Consider the following 18,252-nt stretch of genomic DNA (forward strand, 5'->3'; position numbering starts at 1 on the left):
CAGATGTAACACAAAATGTCAAAGTTTTTCCACAATACCTGACGACCATTTACTTTCTAGGCTTCCGTGGCACGATGGTTAGCGCGTTCGGCTGTTAACCGAAAGGTTGGTGGTTCGAGCCCACCCGGGAACGTTGGTGTGAAGTTTTAGAGGTAACGTAAGAAGTCAAAGCTTTTCCACAATACCTGACGACCATTTAATTTCCGGGCTTCCATGGCGCAATGGTTAGCGCGTTCAGCTGGTAACCGAAAGGTTGGTGGTTCGAGCGCACCCGGAAGCGTTGTTGTGAGGTCTCAGATGTAACGTAAAAAGTCATGATTTTTCCACAATACCTGACGACCATTTAATTTCCGAGCTTCCTTGGCTCAATGGTTAGCGTGTTCGGCTGTTAACCGAAAGGTTTGTGGTTCTAGCCCACGCAGGAGCGGTGTTGTGGGGTCTCAGAGGTAGCGTAAAAAATCATAATTTTTCCACAATACCTGACGAGGGACGACCATTTAATTTCTGAGCTTCCGTGGCGCAATGCTTTGCGCGTTCGGCTGTTAACTGCAAGGTTGATGGTCTGAGCCCACCCGGGAGCGGTGTTGTGCGGTCTCAGATGTAAAGTAAAAAGTCAAAGTTTTTCCACAATACCTGACGACCATTTAATTTCTGAGCTTCCGTGGCTCATTGGCTAGCGCGTTCGGCTGTTAACAGAAAGGTTGGTGGTTCTAGCCCACGCAGGAGCGGTGTTGTGGGGTCTCAGCGGTAGCTAAAAAATCATAATTTTTCCACAATACCTGACGAGTGACGACCATTTAATTTTTGGGCTTCCGTGGCGCAATGTCTTGCGCGTTCGGCTTTTAACCAAACGGTTGGTGGTTCGAGCCTACCCGGGAATGACGGTGTGAAGTTTTAGAAGTAACGTAAGAAGTCAAAGCTTTTCCACAAAAGATGACGACCATTTAATATTTGAGCTTCCATGGCTCAATGGTTAGCGCGTTCAGCTGTTAACCGAAAGGTTGGTGGTTCGAGTCCACCCAGGAACGATGGTGTGAAGTTATAGAAGTAACGTAAACAGTCAAAGCTTTTCCACAATACCTGACGACCATTTAATTTCCGGGCTTCCGTGGCGCTATGGTTAGCGCGTTCAGCTGGTAACCGAAAGGTTGGTGGTTCGAGCGCACCCGGAAGCGTTGTTGTGAGGTCTCAGATGTAACGTAAAAAGTCATGATTTTTCCACAATACCTGACGACCATTTATTTTCTGAGCTTCCGTGGCTCAATGGTTAGCCCGTTCGGCTGTTAACCGAATGGTTGTTGGTTCGAGCCCACGCTGGAGCGGTGTTGTGTGGTCTCAGATGTAGCGTAAAAAGTCATAATTTTTCCACAATACCTGACGACCATTTAATTTCCGAGCTTCCTTTGCTCAATGGTTAGCGTGTTCGGCTGTTACCCGAAAGGTTTGTGGTTCTAGCCCACGCAGGAGCGGTGTTGTGTGGTCTCAGAGGTAGCGTAAAAAATCATAATTTTTCCACAATACTTGACGAGGGACGACCATTTAATTTCTGAGCTTCCGTGGCGCCATTCTTTGCGCGTTCGGCTGTTAACTGCAAGGTTGGTGGTCTGAGCCCACCCGGGAGCGGTGTTGTGAGGTCTCAGATGTAAAGTAAAAAGTCAAAGTTTTTCCACAATACCTGACGACCATTTAATTTCTGAGCTTCCGTGGCTCATTGGCTAGCGCGTTCGGCTGTTAACAGAAAGGTTGGTGGTTCTAGCCCCCCCGGTAGCGGTTTTGTGAGGTTTCAGATGTAACACAAAATGTCAAAGTTTTTCCACAATACCTGACGACCATTTACTTTCTAGGCTTCCGTGGCACGATGGTTAGCGCGTTCGGCTGTTAACCGAAAGGTTGGTGGTTCGAGCGCACCCTGGAGCGGTGTTGTGGGGTCTCAGATGTAGCGTAAAAAGTCATAATTTTTCCACAATACCTGACGACCATCTAATTTCTGAGCTTCCATGGCTCAATGGTTAGCGCGTTCAGCTGTTAAGCGAAAGGTTGGTGGTTCGAGTTCACCCAGGAACGATGGTGTGAAGTTATAGAAGTAACGTAAACAGTCAAAGCTTTTCCACAATACCTGACGACCATTTAATTTCCGGGCTTCCGTGGCGCTATGGTTAGCGCGTTCAGCTGGTAACCGAAAGGTTGGTGGTTCGAGCGCACCCGGAAGCGTTGTTGTGAGGTCTTAGATGTAACGTAAAAAGTCATAATTTTTCCACAATACCTGACGACCATTTATTTCCTGAGCTTCCGTGGCTCAATGGTTAGCGCGTTCGGCTGTTAACCGAATAGTTGTTGGTTCGAGCCCACGCTGGAGCGGTGTTGTGGTCTCAGATGTAGCGTAAAAAGTCATAATTTTTCCACAATACCTGACGACCATTTAATTTCCGAGCTTCCTTGGCTCAATGGTTAGCGTGTTCGGCTGTTAACCGAATGGTTGTTGGTTCGAGCCCACGCTGGAGCGGTGTTGTGTGGTCTCAGATGTAGCGTAAAAAGTCATAATTTTTCCACAATACTTGACGACCATTTAAATTCCGAGCTTCCTTGGCTGAATGGTTAGCGTTTTCGGCTCTTAACCGAAAGGTTGGTGGTTCTAGCCCACGCAGGAGCGGTATTGTGGGGTCTCAGAGGTAGCGTAAAAAATCATAATTTTTCCACAATACCTGACGAGTGACGTTCATTTAATTTTTGGGCTTCCGTGGCGCAATGTCTTGCGCGTTCGGCTTTTAACCAAACGGTTGGTGGTTCGAGCTTACCCGGGAACGATGGTGTGAAGTTTTAGAAGTAACGTAAAAAGTCAAAGCTTTTCCACAATAAATGACGACCATTTAATATTTGAGCTTCCACGGCTCATTGGCTAGCGCGTTCGGCTGTTAACAGAAAGGTTGGTGGTTCCAGCCCACCCGGTAGCGGTTTTGTTAGGTTTCAGATGTAACACAAAATGTCAAAGTTTTTCCACAATAAATGACGACCATTTACTTTCTAAGCTTCCGTGGCGCGATGGTTAGCGCGTTCGGCTGTTAACCGAAAGGTTTGAGGATCGAGCCCACCCGGGAACGTTGGTGTGAAGTTTTAGAGGTAACGTAAGAAGTCAAAGCTTTTCCATAATACCTGACGACCATTAAATTTCCGGGCTTCCGTGGCGCAATGGTTAGCGCGTTCAGCTTTTAACCGAAAGGTTTGTGGTTCGAGTGCACCCTGGAGCGGTGTTGTGGGGTCTCAGATGTAGCGTAAAAAGTCATAATTTTTCCACAATACCTGACGACAAATTTCATTTCTGAGCTTCCTTGGCTCAATGGTTAGCGTGTTCGGCCGTTAACCGAAAGGTTGGTGGTTCTAGCCCACCCGCGAGCGGTGTTGTGGGGTCTCAGATGTAGCGTAAAAAGTCATAATTTTTCCACAATACCTGACGACAAATTTCATTTCTGAGCTTCCTTGGCTCAATGGTTAGCGTGTTCGGCCGTTAACCGAAAGGTTGGTGGTTCTAGCCCACCCGCGAGCGGTGTTGTGGGGTCTCAGATGTAGCGTAAAAAGTCATAATTTTTCCACAATACCTGACGACCATCTAATTTCTGAGCTTCCATGGCTCAATGGTTAGCGCGTTCAGCTGTTAACCGAAAGGTTGGTGGTTCGAGTCCACCCAGGAACGATGGTGTGAAGTTATAGAAGTAACGTAAACAGTCAAAGCTTTTCCACAATACCTGACGACCATTTAATTTCCGGGCTTCCGTGGCGCTATGGTTAGCGCGTTCAGCTGGTAACCGAAAGGTTGGTGGTTCGAGCGCACCCGGAAGCGTTGTTGTGAGGTCTCAGATGTAACGTAAAAAGTCATAATTTTTCCACACTACCTGACGACCATTTAATTTCCGAGCTTCCTTGGCACAATGGTTAGCGTGTTCGGCTGTTAACCGAAAGGTTGGTGGTTCTAGCCCAAGAAGGAGCGGTGTTGTGGGGTCTCAGAGGTAGCGTAAAAAATCATAATTTTTCCACAATACCTGACGAGTGACGACCATTTAATTTCTGAGCTTCCGTGGCGCATTCTTTGCGCGTTCGGCTGTTAACTGCAAGGTTGGTGGTTTGAGCCCACCCGGGAGCGGTGTTGTGAGGTCTCAGATGTAAAGTAAAAAGTCAAAGTTTTTCCACAATACCTGACGACCATTTAATTTCTGAGCTTCCTTGTCTCATTGGCTAGCGCGTTCGGCTGTTAACAGAAAGGTTGGTGGTTCCAGCCCACCCGGTAGCGGTTTTGTGAGGTTTCACGCAGTGTTCCTAAATGGTCTCCCTCCCAATTGCTGCCTGCGCTCGAAGCTGCTTAACTTCAATGATCGGACGGGAACCGTTGCTTTCAGCGTTATATGGCCGTCGCCGAGAGCACTAGTAAATAATTCGAATTTAAAACTAATTAGACAAATTAAACTTCCTGCATCTTTTTAAACAATGACAAAGATAAAATATGTTTGCTTTTTTCATATCTGGTAGAATTTAAAAGAGAAAACAAAAATGAAAAAGCCAACGGCACGCAGTGTTCTTAAATGGTCCCCTCCAAAGTCCTGCCTGCGCTCGAAGCTGCTTAACTTCAATGGTCGGACGAGAAAAGGTATTTTCCGCGTGATATGGCCGTTGCCGAGAGCACTAGTTAATAATTCGAATTTAAAATTAATTAGACAAATTAAACTTCCTGCTCTTTTTAAAACAATATCAAAAATAAAATGATTGCTTTTTTCATATCTGGTGGAATTTAAAAGAAAAAACAAAAATGAAAAAGCCAACGGCACGCAGTGTTCCTAAATGGTCTCCCTCCCAAGTACTGCCTGCGCTCGAAGCTGCTTAACTTCAATGATTGGACGAGAACCGGTGTTGTCAGCTTGATATGGCCGCTGCCGAGAGCACTAGTTAATAATTCGAATTTACAATTAATTAGACAAATTAAACTTCCTGCATCTTTTTAAAACAATAACAAAAAAAATGTTTGCTTTTTTCATATCTGGTGGAATTTAAAAGAGAAAAAAAAGTGAAAAAGCCAACGGCACGCAGTGTTCCTAAAGGGTCTCCCTCCCGAGTGCTGCCTGCGCTCGAAGCTGCTTAACTTCAATGTTCGGACGAGAAAAGGTATTTTCCGCTTGATATGGCCGTTGCCGAGAGCACTAGTTAATAATTCGAATTTAAAGTTAATTAGATAATAATTAACTCTCTACAAAATAACTCATCACCTGGCTTTGACGGCATAAAAGCTAAACCGCTGAAAATAGTGATCGAAAGCATAATAACCCCTCTTAAATACCTAATTAACTTATCCTTCAATCTAGGTATCTATCCAGAAAATCTAAAAAAAACCATAATAGTTCCAATTTTTAAAAAAGACGACCCAAAAACTCCGTCAAATTATCGCCCTATTTCACTGCTATCTATTATAGCAAAAATATTTGATAAAGCCTTTCACGTGCGACTCAACTCCTTCGTGGAGAAATTTAACATATTATCGGAATTTCAATTTGGTTTCCGTAGTGGGAATGGTACAATGGAAGCATTAGGGGGAGCATACAAGTATATACTAGAGGCACTTGATCAAAGTGAAATCTGTGTGGGCGTTTTTCTGGATCTACGAAAAGCTTTCGATAGTGTAGATCACGAACATCTACTAAACAAACTATACAAACAAGGGATCAGAGGAACTGCAAGTGCGTGGCTAAAAAGCTACCTAGAAAATAGACAATGCTACACTAGAGTGGGAAGGGATTTATCTGCGCCAAGTCAATTAATATCGGGAGTCCCGCAGGGCTCTATAATATCACCACTCTTATTTAATCTATTCATAAATGACCTCATTAAACAGGCACCGTCTGGTCACATGTTCATGTACGCAGATGACGCGCTCCTTTTATATAAATCCGCAAACCCAATAAATGCAATAGATCAATCAAACCACTACCTAGATAAGATATTTAAGTGGATCACAGATAATGGGCTTCTCCTTAATATAAAAAAGACGGAAGGCATAATATTCCATAATAGGGGTAGAGATGTCAGTAGGGTACTAAATGGTATCGAACTTAATAAGGAAAAAATTAAAATAGTAGATAAATACAAATATCTAGGCCTATACTTTGATAAACACTTAACCTGGGACAGTCATGTTAATATAACCAGCTCAAAATTAGCCCGAGTGAATGGATTGCTTTACCATTGTAGAAAAATGGTACCCAGAAATATTCTAATTGAAATATACCACGCATTATTTAATTCGGTGTTCTCTTATGGAATACAATTCTGGGGCAACACAACAAAAGCTAATAAAAATAGGATACATATCCTACAAAAAAGGGCAATTAGATCAATTTATAATTTGTCATTTAGAGACCATACCCAAGAGTATTTTACTAGGGCAAAAATTTTAAACATACAAGAGAGTATACAGTATAATAGCTTATGTTTCATATACACAAACATTAGGCGGGAAAATAGCCTACTAAAACAGAAGCAGAAAAATAGACATACTAGATCACTAGATCTATTAGATTTACCTAAATGTAACACCTCAAAAAAATTCACGTCTATCTTTTATACGGGAATAAAATTATATAACACAATATCACCTGAAATTCAAGCAAACCCGACTTTAACTAGATTTAAAAAGACTATAAAATCACTAATATTAGAAAAAAATAATAAAACCTTTACTTTTTTATTTAATTTGTTTTTATAAAGCCACCTTTGGCATAACCAATTGTTAAATATTTTATATTATACCATGCCACTGTTCAATTTTAAGTGGATATAACATATATTCATTAATTCTTTTTTCATGAATCTTTAACACGAATTATTATAAGACACCATTGTAAAATCTATTTTTTATTTGATTAAATTAAATTGTTATATTAAATTAGGCAGATAGGCACGGGGCTTACAAGTCACAATGTGACTTAGCCCCGTAGCAAACTGTATATGTAATGAAAAGTAAAAAATAAACATTTTTGAATTTGAATTTGAATTTGAATTAAACTTCCTGCATCTTTTTAAACAATGACAAAAATAAATAATGTTTGCTTTTTTCATATCTGGTAGAATTTAAAAGAGAAAACAAAAATGAAAACGCCAACGGCACGCAGTGTTCCTAAATGGTCTCCCTCCAAAGTCCTGCCTGCGCTCGAAGCTGCTTAACTTCAATGGTCAGACGAGAACCGGTGTTTTCCGCGTGATATGGCCGTTGCCGAGAGCATTAGTTAATAATTCGAACTTAAAATTAATTCGACAAATTAAACTTTCTGCATCTTTTTAAACAATAACAAAAATAAAATATGTTTGCTTTTTTCATATCTGGTAGAATTTAAAAGAGAAAACAAAAATGAAAAAGCCAACGGCACGCAGTGTTCCTAAATGGTCTCCCTCCAAAGTTCTGCCTGCGCTCGAAGCTGCTTAACTTCAATGGTCGGACGATAACCGGTGTTTTCCGCGTGATATGGCCGTTGCCGAGAGCACTAGTTAATAATTCGAATTTAAAATTAATTAGACAAATTAAACTTCCTGCTCTTTTTAAAACAATATCAAAAATAAAATGATTGCTTTTTTCATATCTGGTGGAATTTAAAAGAGAAAACAAAAATGAAAAAGCCAACATACGCAGTGTTCCTAAATGGTCTCCCTCCCAAGTACTTCCTGCGCTCGAAGCTGCTTAACTTCAATGATTGGACGAGAACCGGTGTTGTCAGAGTGATATGGCCGCTGCCGAGACAATAGTTAATAATTTGAATTTACAATTAATTAGACAAATTAAACTTCCTGCATCTTTTTAAAACAATAAGAAAAAAATGTTTGCTTTTTTCATATCTGGTGGAATTTAAAAGAGAAAAAAAAAGTGAAAAAGCCAACGGTACGCAGTGTTCCTAAATGGTCTCCCTCCCAAGTTCTGCCTGCGCTCGAAGCTGCTTAACTTCAATGTTCGGACGAGAAAAGGTATTTTCCGCTTGATATGGCCGTTGCCGAGAGCACTAGTTAATAATTCGAACTTAAAATTAATTAGACAAATTAAACTTCCTGCATCTTTTTAAAACAATATCAAAAATAAAATATGTTTGCTTTTTTCATATCTGGTAGAATTTAAAAGAGAAAACAAAAATGAAAAAGCCAACGGCACGCAGTGTTCCTAAATGGTCTCCCTCCAAAGTTCTGCCTGCGCTCGAAGCTGCTTAACTTCAATGAGCGGACGAGAACCGTTGTTTTCCGCGTGATATGGCCGTTGCCGAGAGCACTAGTTATTAATTCGAACTTAAAATTAATTAGACAAATTAATCTTCCTGCATCTTTTTAAAACAATAACAAAAATAAAATGTTTGCTTTTTTCGTATCTGGTGGAATTTAAAAGAGAAAACAAAACTGAAAAAGCCAACGGCACGCAGTGTTCCTAAATGGTGTCCCTCCCAAGTACTGTCTGCGCTCGAAGCTGCTTAACTTCAAAGATCGGACCAGAGCCGGTGTTTTCATCGTGATATGGCCGTTGCCGAGAGCTCTAGTCGATAAGTCAAATTTAAAACTAATTAGACAAATTAAACTTCCCTCATCATTTTAAAAAAATAACAAAAATAAAATGTTTGCTTTTTTCATATCTGGTGGACTTTAAAAGAGAAAAAAAAGTGAAAAAGCCAACGGCACGCAGTGTTCCTAAATGGTCTCCCTCCCAAGTGCTGCCTGCGCTCGAATCTGCTTAACTTCAATGGTCGGCCGAGAACCGGTGTTTTCCGCGCGATATGGCCGTTGCCGAGAGCACTAGTTAATAATTCGAATTTTTAGTTAATTAGACAAATTAAACTTTCTGTATCTTTTTAAACAATAACAAAAATAAAACATGTTTGCTTTTTTCATATCTGGTAGAATTTAAAAAAGAAAACAAAAATGAAAAAGCCAACGGCACGCAGTGTTCCTAAATGGTCTCCCTCCAAAGTTCTGCCTGCGCTCGAAGCTGCTTAACTTCAATGAGCGGACGAGAACCGGTGTTTTCCGCGTGATATGGCCGTTGCCGAGAGCAATAGTTAATAATTCGAATTTAAAATTAATTAGACAAATTAAACTTTCTGCATCTTTTTAAACAATAACAAAAATAAAATATGTTTGCTTTTTTCATATCTGGTTGAATTTAAAAGAGAAAACAAAAGTGAAAAAGCCAACGGCACGCAGTGTTCCTAAATGGTCTCCCTCCCAAGTTCTGCCTGCGCTCGAAGCTGCTTAACTTCAATGTTCGGACGAGAAAAGGTATTTTCCGCTTGATATGGCCGTTGCCGAGAGCACTAGTTAATAATTCGAACTTAAAATTAATTAGACAAATTAAACTTCCTGCATCTTTTTAAAACAATATCAAAAATAAAATATGTTTGCTTTTTTCATATCTGGTAGAATTTAAAAGAGAAAACAAAAATGAAAAAGCCAACGGCACGCAGTGTTCCTAAATGGTCTCCCTCCAAAGTTCTGCCTGCGCTCGAAGCTGCTTAACTTCAATGAGCGGACGAGAACCGTTGTTTTCCGCGTGATATGGCCGTTGCCGAGAGCACTAGTTATTAATTCGAACTTAAAATTAATTAGACAAATTAATCTTCCTGCATCTTTTTAAAACAATAACAAAAATAAAATGTTTGCTTTTTTCGTATCTGGTGGAATTTAAAAGAGAAAACAAAACTGAAAAAGCCAACGGCACGCAGTGTTCCTAAATGGTGTCCCTCCCAAGTACTGTCTGCGCTCGAAGCTGCTTAACTTCAAAGATCGGACCAGAACCGGTGTTTTCATTGTGATATGGCCGTTGCCGAGAGCTCTAGTCGATAAGTCAAATTTAAAACTAATTAGACAAATTAAACTTCCCTCATCATTTTAAAAAAATAACAAAAATAAAATGTTTGCTTTTTTCATATCTGGTGGAATTTAAAAGAGAAAAAAAAGTGAAAAAGCCAACGGCACGCAGTGTTCCTAAATGGTCTCCCTCCCAAGTGCTGCCTGCGCTCGAATCTGCTTAACTTCAATGGTCGGCCGAGAACCGGTGTTTTCCGCGCGATATGGCCGTTGCCGAGAGCACTAGTTAATAATTCGAATTTTTAGTTAATTAGACAAATTAAACTTTCTGTATCTTTTTAAACAATAACAAAAATAAAATATGTTTGCTTTTTTCATATCTGGTAGAATTTAAAAAAGAAAACAAAAATGAAAAAGCCAACGGCACGCAGTGTTCCTAAATGGTCTCCCTCCAAAGTTCTGCCTGCGCTCGAAGCTGCTTAACTTCAATGAGCGGACGAGAACCGGTGTTTTCCGCGTGATATGGCCGTTGCCGAGAGCAATAGTTAATAATTCGAATTTAAAATTAATTAGACAAATTAAACTTTCTGCATCTTTTTAAACAATAACAAAAATAAAATATGTTTGCTTTTTTCATATCTGGTTGAATTTAAAAGAGAAAACAAAAGTGAAAAAGCCAACGGCACGCAGTGTTCCTAAATGGTCTCCCTCCCAAGTGCTGCCTGCGCTCGAATCTGCTTAACTTCAATGGTCGGCCGAGAACCGGTGTTTTCCGCGCGATATGGCCGTTGCCGAGAGCACTAGTTAATAATTCGAATTTTAAGTTAATTAGACAAATTAAACTTTCTGTATCTTTTTAAACAATAACAAAAATAAAATATGTTTGCTTTTTTCATATCTGGTAGAATTTAAAAAAGAAAACAAAATGAAAAAGCCAACGGCACGCAGTGTTCCTAAATGGTCTCCCTCCAAAGTTCTGCCTGCGCTCGAAGCTGCTTAACTTCAATGAGCGGACGAGAACCGGTGTTTTCCGCGTGATATGGCCGTTGCCGAGAGCAATAGTTAATAATTCGAATTTAAAATTAATTAGACAAATTAAACTTTCTGCATCTTTTTAAACAATAACAAAAATAAAATATGTTTGCTTTTTTCATATCTGGTTGAATTTAAAAGAGAAAACAAAAGTGAAAAAGCCAACGGCACGCAGTGTTCCTAAATGGTCTCCCTCCCAAGTTCTGCCTGCGCTCGAAGCTGCTTAACTTCAATGGTCGGCCGAGAACCGGTGTTTTCCGCGCGATATGGCCGTTGCCGAGAGCACTAGTTAATAATTCGAATTTAAAGTTAATTAGACAAATTAAACTTTCTGTATCTTTTTAAACAATAACAAAAATAAAATATGTTTGCTTTTTTCATATCTGGTAGAATTTAAAAAAGAAAACAAAAATGAAAAAGCCAACGGCACGCAGTGTTCCTAAATGGTCTCCCTCCAAAGTTCTGCCTGCGCTCGAAGCTGCTTAACTTCAATGAGCGGACGAGAACCGGTGTTTTCCGCGTGATATGGCCGTTGCCGAGAGCAATAGTTAATAATTCGAATTTAAAATTAATTAGACAAATTAAACTTTCTGCATCTTTTTAAACAATAACAAAAATAAAATATGTTTGCTTTTTTCATATCTGGTTGAATTTAAAAGAGAAAACAAAAGTGAAAAAGCCAACGGCACGCAGTGTTCCTAAATGGTCTCCCTCCCAAGTTCTGCCTGCGCTCGAAGCTGCTTAACTTCAATGTTCGGACGAGAAAAGGTATTTTCCGCTTGATATGGCCGTTGCCGAGAGCACTAGTTAATAATTCGAACTTAAAATTAATTAGACAAATTAAACTTCCTGCATCTTTTTAAAACAATATCAAAAATAAAATATGTTTGCTTTTTTCATATCTGGTAGAATTTAAAAGAGAAAACAAAAATGAAAAAGCCAACGGCACGCAGTGTTCCTAAATGGTCTCCCTCCAAAGTTCTGCCTGCGCTCGAAGCTGCTTAACTTCAATGAGCGGACGAGAACCGTTGTTTTCCGCGTGATATGGCCGTTGCCGAGAGCACTAGTTATAAATTCGAACTTAAAATTAATTAGACAAATTAATCTTCCTGCATCTTTTTAAAACAATAACAAAAATAAAATGTTTGCTTTTTTCGTATCTGGTGGAATTTAAAAGAGAAAACAAAACTGAAAAAGCCAACGGCACGCAGTGTTCCTAAATGGTGTCCCTCCCAAGTACTGTCTGCGCTCGAAGCTGCTTAACTTCAAAGATCGGACCAGAACCGGTGTTTTCATCGTGATATGGCCGTTGCCGAGAGCTCTAGTCGATAAGTCAAATTTAAAACTAATTAGACAAATTAAACTTCCCTCATCATTTTAAAAAAATAACAAAAATAAAATGTTTGCTTTTTTCATATCTGGTGGAATTTAAAAGAGAAAAAAAAGTGAAAAAGCCAACGGCACGCAGTGTTCCTAAATGGTCTCCCTCCCAAGTGCTGCCTGCGCTCGAATCTGCTTAACTTCAATGGTCGGCCGAGAACCGGTGTTTTCCGCGCGATATGGCCGTTGCCGAGAGCACTAGTTAATAATTCGAATTTTTAGTTAATTAGACAAATTAAACTTTCTGTATCTTTTTAAACAATAACAAAAATAAAATATGTTTGCTTTTTTCATATCTGTTAGAATTTAAAAAAGAAAACAAAAATGAAAAAGCCAACGGCACGCAGTGTTCCTAAATGGTCTCCCTCCAAAGTTCTGCCTGCGCTCGAAGCTGCTTAACTTCAATGAGCGGACGAGAACCGGTGTTTTCCGCGTGATATGGCCGTTGCCGAGAGCAATAGTTAATAATTCGAATTTAAAATTAATTAGACAAATTAAACTTTCTGCATCTTTTTAAACAATAACAAAAATAAAATATGTTTGCTTTTTTCATATCTGGTTGAATTTAAAAGAGAAAACAAAAGTGAAAAAGCCAACGGCACGCAGTGTTCCTAAATGGTCTCCCTCCCAAGTGCTGCCTGCGCTCGAATCTGCTTAACTTCAATGGTCGGCCGAGAACCGGTGTTTTCCGCGCGATATGGCCGTTGCCGAGAGCACTAGTTAATAATTCGAATTTTAAGTTAATTAGACAAATTAAACTTTCTGTATCTTTTTAAACAATAACAAAAATAAAATATGTTTGCTTTTTTCATATCTGGTAGAATTTAAAAAAGAAAACAAAAATGAAAAAGCCAACGGCACGCAGTGTTCCTAAATGGTCTCCCTCCAAAGTTCTGCCTGCGCTCGAAGCTGCTTAACTTCAATGAGCGGACGAGAACCGGTGTTTTCCGCGTGATATGGCCGTTGCCGAGAGCAATAGTTAATAATTCGAATTTAAAATTAATTAGACAAATTAAACTTTCTGCATCTTTTTAAACAATAACAAAAATAAAATATGTTTGCTTTTTTCATATCTGGTTGAATTTAAAAGAGAAAACAAAAGTGAAAAAGCCAACGGCACGCAGTGTTCCTAAATGGTCTCCCTCCCAAGTTCTGCCTGCGCTCGAAGCTGCTTAACTTCAATGGTCGGACGAGAAAAGGTATTTTCCGCTTGATATGGCCGTTACCGAGAGCACTAGTTAATAATTCGAATTTAAAGTTAATTAGACAAATTAAACTTCCTGCATCTTTTTAAACAATGACAAAAATAAAATATGTTTGCTTTTTTCATATCTGGTGGAATTTAAAAGAGAAAACAAGAATGAAAAAGCCAACGGCACACAGTGTTCCTAAATGATCTCCCTCCAAAGTTCTGCCTGCGCTCGAAGCTGCTTAACTTCAATGAGCGGACGAGAACCGTTGTTTTCAGCGTGATATGGCAGTCGCCGAGAGCACTAGTAAATAATTCGAATTTAAAATTAATTAGACAAATTAAACTTCCTGCATCTTTTTAAAACAATAACAAAAATAAAATATTTGCTTTTTTCATATCTGGTGGAATTTAAAAGAGAAAACAAAAGTGAAAAAGCCAACGGCACGCAGTGATATACAATAACAAAAATAAAATGTTTGCTTTTTTCATATCTGGTGGAATTTAAAAGAGAAAACAAAAGTGAAAAAGCCAACGGCACGCAGTGTTCCTAAATGGTGTCCCTCCCAAGTACTGTCTGCGCTCGAAGCTGCTTAACTTCAATGATCGGACCAGAACCGGTGTTTTCATCGTGATATGGCCGTTGCCGAAAGCTCTAGTTGATAAGTCAAATTTAAAATTAATTAGACAAATTAAACTTCCCTCATCTTTTTAAAAAAATAACAAAAATAAAATGTTTGCTTTTTTCATATCTGGTGGAATTTCAAAGAGAAAAAAAAGTGAAAAAGCCAACGGCACGCAGTGTTCCTAAATGGTCTCCCTCCCAAGTGCTGCCTGCGCTCGAAGCTCCTTAACTTCAATGCTCGGACGAGAAAAGGTATTTTCCGCTTGATATGGCCGTTGCCGAGAGCACTAGTTAATAATTCGAATTTTAAGTTAATTAGACAAATTAAACTTTCTGTATCTTTTTAAACAATAACAGAAATAAAATATGTTTGCTTTTTTCATACCTGGTGGAATTTAAAAGAGAAAAAAAAGTGAAAAAGGCAACGGCACGCAGTGTTCCTAAATGGTCTCCCTCCCAAGTGGTGCATGCGCTCGAAGCTGCTTAACTTCAATGGTCGGACGAGAACCGGTGTTTTCCGCGCGATATGGCCGTTGCCGAGAGCACTAGTTAATAATTCGAATTTTAAGTTAATTAGACAAATTAAACTTTCTGTATCTTTTTAAACAATAACAAAAATTAAATATGTTTGCTTTTTTCATATCTGGTAGAATTTAAAAAAGAAAACAAAAATGAAAAAGCCAACGGCACGCAGTGTTCCTAAATGGTCTCCCTCCAAAGTTCTGCCTGCGCTCGAAGCTGCTTAACTTCAATGGTCGGACGAGAAAAGGTATTTTACGCTTGATATGGCCGTTGCCGAGAGCACTAGTTAATAATTCGAATTTAAAGTTAATTTGACAAATTAAACTTCCTGCATCTTTTTAAACAATGAAAAAAATAAAATATGTTTGCTTTTTTCATATCTGGTAGAATTTAAAAGAGAAAACAAAAGTGAAAAAGCCAACGGTACGCAGTGTTCCTAAATGGTCTCCCTCCCAAGTTCTGCTTGCGTTCGAAGCAGTTAACTTCAATGGTCGGACGAGAACCGGCGTTTTCCGCGTGATATGGCCGTTGCCGAGAGCACTAGTTATTAATTCGAACTTAAAATTAATTAGACAAATTAAACTTCCTGCATCTTTTTAAAACAATAACAAAAATAAAATGTTTGCTTTTTTCATATCTGGTGGAATTTAAAAGAGAAAACAAAAGTGAAAAAGCCAACGGCACGCAGTGTTCCTAAATGGTGTCCCTCCCAAGTACTGTCTGCGCTCGAAGCTGCTTAACTTCAATGATCGGACCAGAACCGGTGTTTTCATCGTGATATGGCCGTTGCCGAGAGCTCTAGTTGATAAGTCAAATTTAAAATTAATTAGACAAATTAAACTTCCCTCATCTTTTTAAAAAAATAACAAAAATAAAATGTTTGCTTTTTTCATATCTGGTGGAATTTAAAAGAGAAAAAAAAGTGAAAAAGCCAACGGCACGCAGTGTTCTTAAATGGTCTCCCTCCCAAGTGCTGCCTGCGCTCGAAGCTCCTTAACTTCAATGCTCGGACGAGAAAAGGTATTTTCCGCTTGATATGGCCGTTGCCGAGAGCAATAGTTAATAATTTGAATTTTAAGTTAATTAGACAAATTAAACTTTCTGTATCTTTTTAAACAATAACAGAAATAAAATATGTTTGCTTTTTTCATACCTGGTGGAATTTAAAAGAGAAAAAAAAGTGAAAAAGCCAACGGCACGCAGTGTTTCTAAATGGTCTCCCTCCCAAGTGCTGCCTGCGCTCGAAGCTGCTTAACTTCAATGGTCGACCGAGAACCGGTGTTTTCCGCGCGATATGGCCGTTGCCGAGAGCACTAGTTAATAATTCGAATTTTAAGTTAATTAGACAAATTAAACTTTCTGTATCTTTTTAAACAATAACAAAAATAAAATATGTTTGCTTTTTTCATACCTGGTGGAATTTAAAAGAGAAAAAAAAGTGAAAAAGCCAACGGCACGCAGTGTTTCTAAATGGTCTCCCTCCCAAGTGCTGCCTGCGCTCGAAGCTGCTTAACTTCAATGGTCGACCGAGAACCGGTGTTTTCCGCGCGATATGGCCGTTGCCGAGAGCACTAGTTAATAATTCGAATTTTAAGTTAATTAGACAAATTAAACTTTCTGTATCTTTTTAAACAATAACAAAAATAAAATATGTTTGCTTTTTTCATATCTGGTGGAATTTAAAAGAGAAAACAAAAGTGAAAAAGCCAACGGCACGCAGTGTTCCTAAATGGTCTCCCTCCCAAGTTCTGCCTGCGCTCGAAGCTGCTTAACTTCAATGGTCGGACGAGAAAAGGTATTTTCCGCGTGATATGGCCGTTGCCGAGAGCACTAGTTAATAATTCGAATTTAAAATTAATTAGACAAATTAAACTTCCTGCTCTTTTTAAAACAATATCAAAAATAAAATGATTGCTTTTTTCATATCTGGTGGAATTTAAAAGAAAAAACAAAAATGAAAAAGCCAACGGCACGCAGTGTTCCTAAATGGTCTCCCTCCCAAGTACTGCCTGCGCTCGAAGCTGCTTAACTTCAATGATTGGACGAGAACCGGTGTTGTCAGCTTGATATGGCCGCTGCCGAGAGCACTAGTTAATAATTCGAATTTACAATTAATTAGACAAATTAAACTTCCTGCATGTTTTTAAAACAATAACAAAAAAATGTTTGCTTTTTTCATATCTGGTGGAATTTAAAAGAGAAAAAAAAGTGAAAAAGCCAACGGCACGCAGTGTTCCTAAATGGTCTCCCTCCCGAGTGCTGCCTGCGCTCGAAGCTGCTTAACTTCAATGTTCGGACGAGAAAAGGTATTTTCCGCTTGATATGGCCGTTGCCGAGAGCACAAGTTAATAATTCGAATTTAAAGTTAATTAGATAATAATTAACTCTCTACAAAATAACTCATCACCTGGCTTTGACGGCATAAAAGCTAAACCGCTGAAAATAGTGATCGAAAGCATAATAACCCCTCTTAAATACCTAATTAACTTATCCTTCAATCTAGGTATCTATCCAGAAAATCTAAAAAAAACCATAATAGTTCCAATTTTTAAAAAAGACGACCCAAAAACTCCGTCAAATTATCGCCCTATTTCACTGCTATCTATTATAGCAAAAATATTTGATAAAGCCTTTCACGTGCGACTCAACTCCTTCGTGGAGAAATTTAACATATTATCGGAATTTCAATTTGGTTTCCGTAGTGGGAATGGTAAATGGAAGCATTAGGGGGAGCATACAAGTATATACTAGAGGCACTTGATCAAAGTGAAATCTGTGTGGGCGTTTTTCTGGATCTACGAAAAGCTTTCGATAGTGTAGATCACGAACATCTACTAAACAAACTATACAAACAAGGGATCAGAGGAACTGCAAGTGCGTGGCTAAAAAGCTACCTAGAAAATAGACAATGCTACACTAGAGTGGGAAGGGATTTATCTGCGCCAAGTCAATTAATATCGGGAGTCCCGCAGGGCTCTATAATATCACCACTCTTATTTAATCTATTCATAAATGACCTCATTAAACAGGCACCGTCTGGTCACATGTTCATGTACGCAGATGACGCGCTCCTTTTATATAAATCCGCAAACCCAATAAATGCAATAGATCAATCAAACCACTACCTAGATAAGATATTTAAGTGGATCACAGATAATGGGCTTCTCCTTAATATAAAAAAGACGGAAGGCATAATATTCCATAATAGGGGTAGAGATGTCAGTAGGGTACTAAATGGTATCGAACTTAATAAGGAAAAAATTAAAATAGTAGATAAATACAAATATCTAGGCCTATACTTTGATAAACACTTAACCTGGGACAGTCATGTTAATATAACCAGCTCAAAATTAGCCCGAGTGAATGGATTGCTTTACCATTGTAGAAAAATGGTACCCAGAAATATTCTAATTGAAATATACCACGCATTATTTAATTCGGTGTTCTCTTATGGAATACAATTCTGGGGCAACACAACAAAAGCTAATAAAAATAGGATACATATCCTACAAAAAAGGGCAATTAGATCAATTTATAATTTGTCATTTAGAGACCATACCCAAGAGTATTTTACTAGGGCAAAAATTTTAAACATACAAGAGAGTATACAGTATAATAGCTTATGTTTCATATACACAAACATTAGGCGGGAAAATAGCCTACTAAAACAGAAGCAGAAAAATAGACATAC

General features: G+C 38.9%; 4 non-coding genes and 28 pseudogenes across 4 annotated transcripts; 4 read left to right on the top strand and 28 right to left on the bottom strand.

The window, feature by feature from the left end:
• The first annotated feature begins 207 nt into the window (after window positions 1–207).
• Window positions 208–280, top strand: TRNAT-GGU (transfer RNA threonine (anticodon GGU)). Its single transcript has one exon. It is a non-coding gene; the product is annotated as a tRNA-Thr (tRNA).
• Window positions 281–1,102: 822 nt separating this feature from the next.
• On the top strand, window positions 1,103–1,175 carry TRNAT-GGU (transfer RNA threonine (anticodon GGU)). The gene has a single exon. It is a non-coding gene; the product is annotated as a tRNA-Thr (tRNA).
• Window positions 1,176–2,138: 963 nt separating this feature from the next.
• On the top strand, window positions 2,139–2,211 carry TRNAT-GGU (transfer RNA threonine (anticodon GGU)). The gene has a single exon. It is a non-coding gene; the product is annotated as a tRNA-Thr (tRNA).
• Window positions 2,212–3,762: 1,551 nt separating this feature from the next.
• On the top strand, window positions 3,763–3,835 carry TRNAT-GGU (transfer RNA threonine (anticodon GGU)). Its single transcript has one exon. It is a non-coding gene; the product is annotated as a tRNA-Thr (tRNA).
• A 967-nt stretch (window positions 3,836–4,802) lies between these two features.
• On the bottom strand, window positions 4,803–4,921 carry LOC149703850 (5S ribosomal RNA; annotated as a pseudogene).
• A 136-nt stretch (window positions 4,922–5,057) lies between these two features.
• LOC149703851 (5S ribosomal RNA) lies at window positions 5,058–5,176 on the bottom strand (annotated as a pseudogene).
• Window positions 5,177–7,132: 1,956 nt separating this feature from the next.
• Window positions 7,133–7,251, bottom strand: LOC149703852 (5S ribosomal RNA; annotated as a pseudogene).
• Window positions 7,252–7,391: 140 nt separating this feature from the next.
• LOC149703853 (5S ribosomal RNA) lies at window positions 7,392–7,510 on the bottom strand (annotated as a pseudogene).
• Window positions 7,511–7,901: 391 nt separating this feature from the next.
• Window positions 7,902–8,020, bottom strand: LOC149703854 (5S ribosomal RNA; annotated as a pseudogene).
• A 141-nt stretch (window positions 8,021–8,161) lies between these two features.
• On the bottom strand, window positions 8,162–8,280 carry LOC149703855 (5S ribosomal RNA; annotated as a pseudogene).
• Window positions 8,281–8,419: 139 nt separating this feature from the next.
• LOC149703856 (5S ribosomal RNA) lies at window positions 8,420–8,538 on the bottom strand (annotated as a pseudogene).
• Window positions 8,539–8,935: 397 nt separating this feature from the next.
• Window positions 8,936–9,054, bottom strand: LOC149703857 (5S ribosomal RNA; annotated as a pseudogene).
• Window positions 9,055–9,194: 140 nt separating this feature from the next.
• LOC149703858 (5S ribosomal RNA) lies at window positions 9,195–9,313 on the bottom strand (annotated as a pseudogene).
• A 141-nt stretch (window positions 9,314–9,454) lies between these two features.
• On the bottom strand, window positions 9,455–9,573 carry LOC149703859 (5S ribosomal RNA; annotated as a pseudogene).
• A 655-nt stretch (window positions 9,574–10,228) lies between these two features.
• On the bottom strand, window positions 10,229–10,347 carry LOC149703860 (5S ribosomal RNA; annotated as a pseudogene).
• Window positions 10,348–10,745: 398 nt separating this feature from the next.
• LOC149703861 (5S ribosomal RNA) lies at window positions 10,746–10,864 on the bottom strand (annotated as a pseudogene).
• A 140-nt stretch (window positions 10,865–11,004) lies between these two features.
• Window positions 11,005–11,123, bottom strand: LOC149703862 (5S ribosomal RNA; annotated as a pseudogene).
• Window positions 11,124–11,263: 140 nt separating this feature from the next.
• On the bottom strand, window positions 11,264–11,382 carry LOC149703863 (5S ribosomal RNA; annotated as a pseudogene).
• A 140-nt stretch (window positions 11,383–11,522) lies between these two features.
• On the bottom strand, window positions 11,523–11,641 carry LOC149703864 (5S ribosomal RNA; annotated as a pseudogene).
• A 141-nt stretch (window positions 11,642–11,782) lies between these two features.
• Window positions 11,783–11,901, bottom strand: LOC149703865 (5S ribosomal RNA; annotated as a pseudogene).
• A 139-nt stretch (window positions 11,902–12,040) lies between these two features.
• On the bottom strand, window positions 12,041–12,159 carry LOC149703866 (5S ribosomal RNA; annotated as a pseudogene).
• A 397-nt stretch (window positions 12,160–12,556) lies between these two features.
• LOC149703867 (5S ribosomal RNA) lies at window positions 12,557–12,675 on the bottom strand (annotated as a pseudogene).
• Window positions 12,676–13,074: 399 nt separating this feature from the next.
• LOC149703868 (5S ribosomal RNA) lies at window positions 13,075–13,193 on the bottom strand (annotated as a pseudogene).
• Window positions 13,194–13,333: 140 nt separating this feature from the next.
• Window positions 13,334–13,452, bottom strand: LOC149703869 (5S ribosomal RNA; annotated as a pseudogene).
• Window positions 13,453–13,943: 491 nt separating this feature from the next.
• On the bottom strand, window positions 13,944–14,062 carry LOC149703870 (5S ribosomal RNA; annotated as a pseudogene).
• A 138-nt stretch (window positions 14,063–14,200) lies between these two features.
• LOC149703871 (5S ribosomal RNA) lies at window positions 14,201–14,319 on the bottom strand (annotated as a pseudogene).
• A 139-nt stretch (window positions 14,320–14,458) lies between these two features.
• On the bottom strand, window positions 14,459–14,577 carry LOC149703872 (5S ribosomal RNA; annotated as a pseudogene).
• Window positions 14,578–14,717: 140 nt separating this feature from the next.
• LOC149703873 (5S ribosomal RNA) lies at window positions 14,718–14,836 on the bottom strand (annotated as a pseudogene).
• Window positions 14,837–15,233: 397 nt separating this feature from the next.
• On the bottom strand, window positions 15,234–15,352 carry LOC149703874 (5S ribosomal RNA; annotated as a pseudogene).
• A 913-nt stretch (window positions 15,353–16,265) lies between these two features.
• Window positions 16,266–16,384, bottom strand: LOC149703875 (5S ribosomal RNA; annotated as a pseudogene).
• Window positions 16,385–16,522: 138 nt separating this feature from the next.
• On the bottom strand, window positions 16,523–16,641 carry LOC149703876 (5S ribosomal RNA; annotated as a pseudogene).
• A 135-nt stretch (window positions 16,642–16,776) lies between these two features.
• Window positions 16,777–16,895, bottom strand: LOC149703877 (5S ribosomal RNA; annotated as a pseudogene).
• Window positions 16,896–18,252: the final 1,357 nt, after the last annotated feature.

This window comes from Phalangium opilio, unplaced genomic scaffold (genome assembly GCF_054372755.1).
Source record: "Phalangium opilio isolate 3A_F unplaced genomic scaffold, DU_Popi_V2 ptg000017l_1, whole genome shotgun sequence".
NCBI lineage: Eukaryota > Metazoa > Arthropoda > Arachnida > Opiliones > Phalangiidae > Phalangium > Phalangium opilio.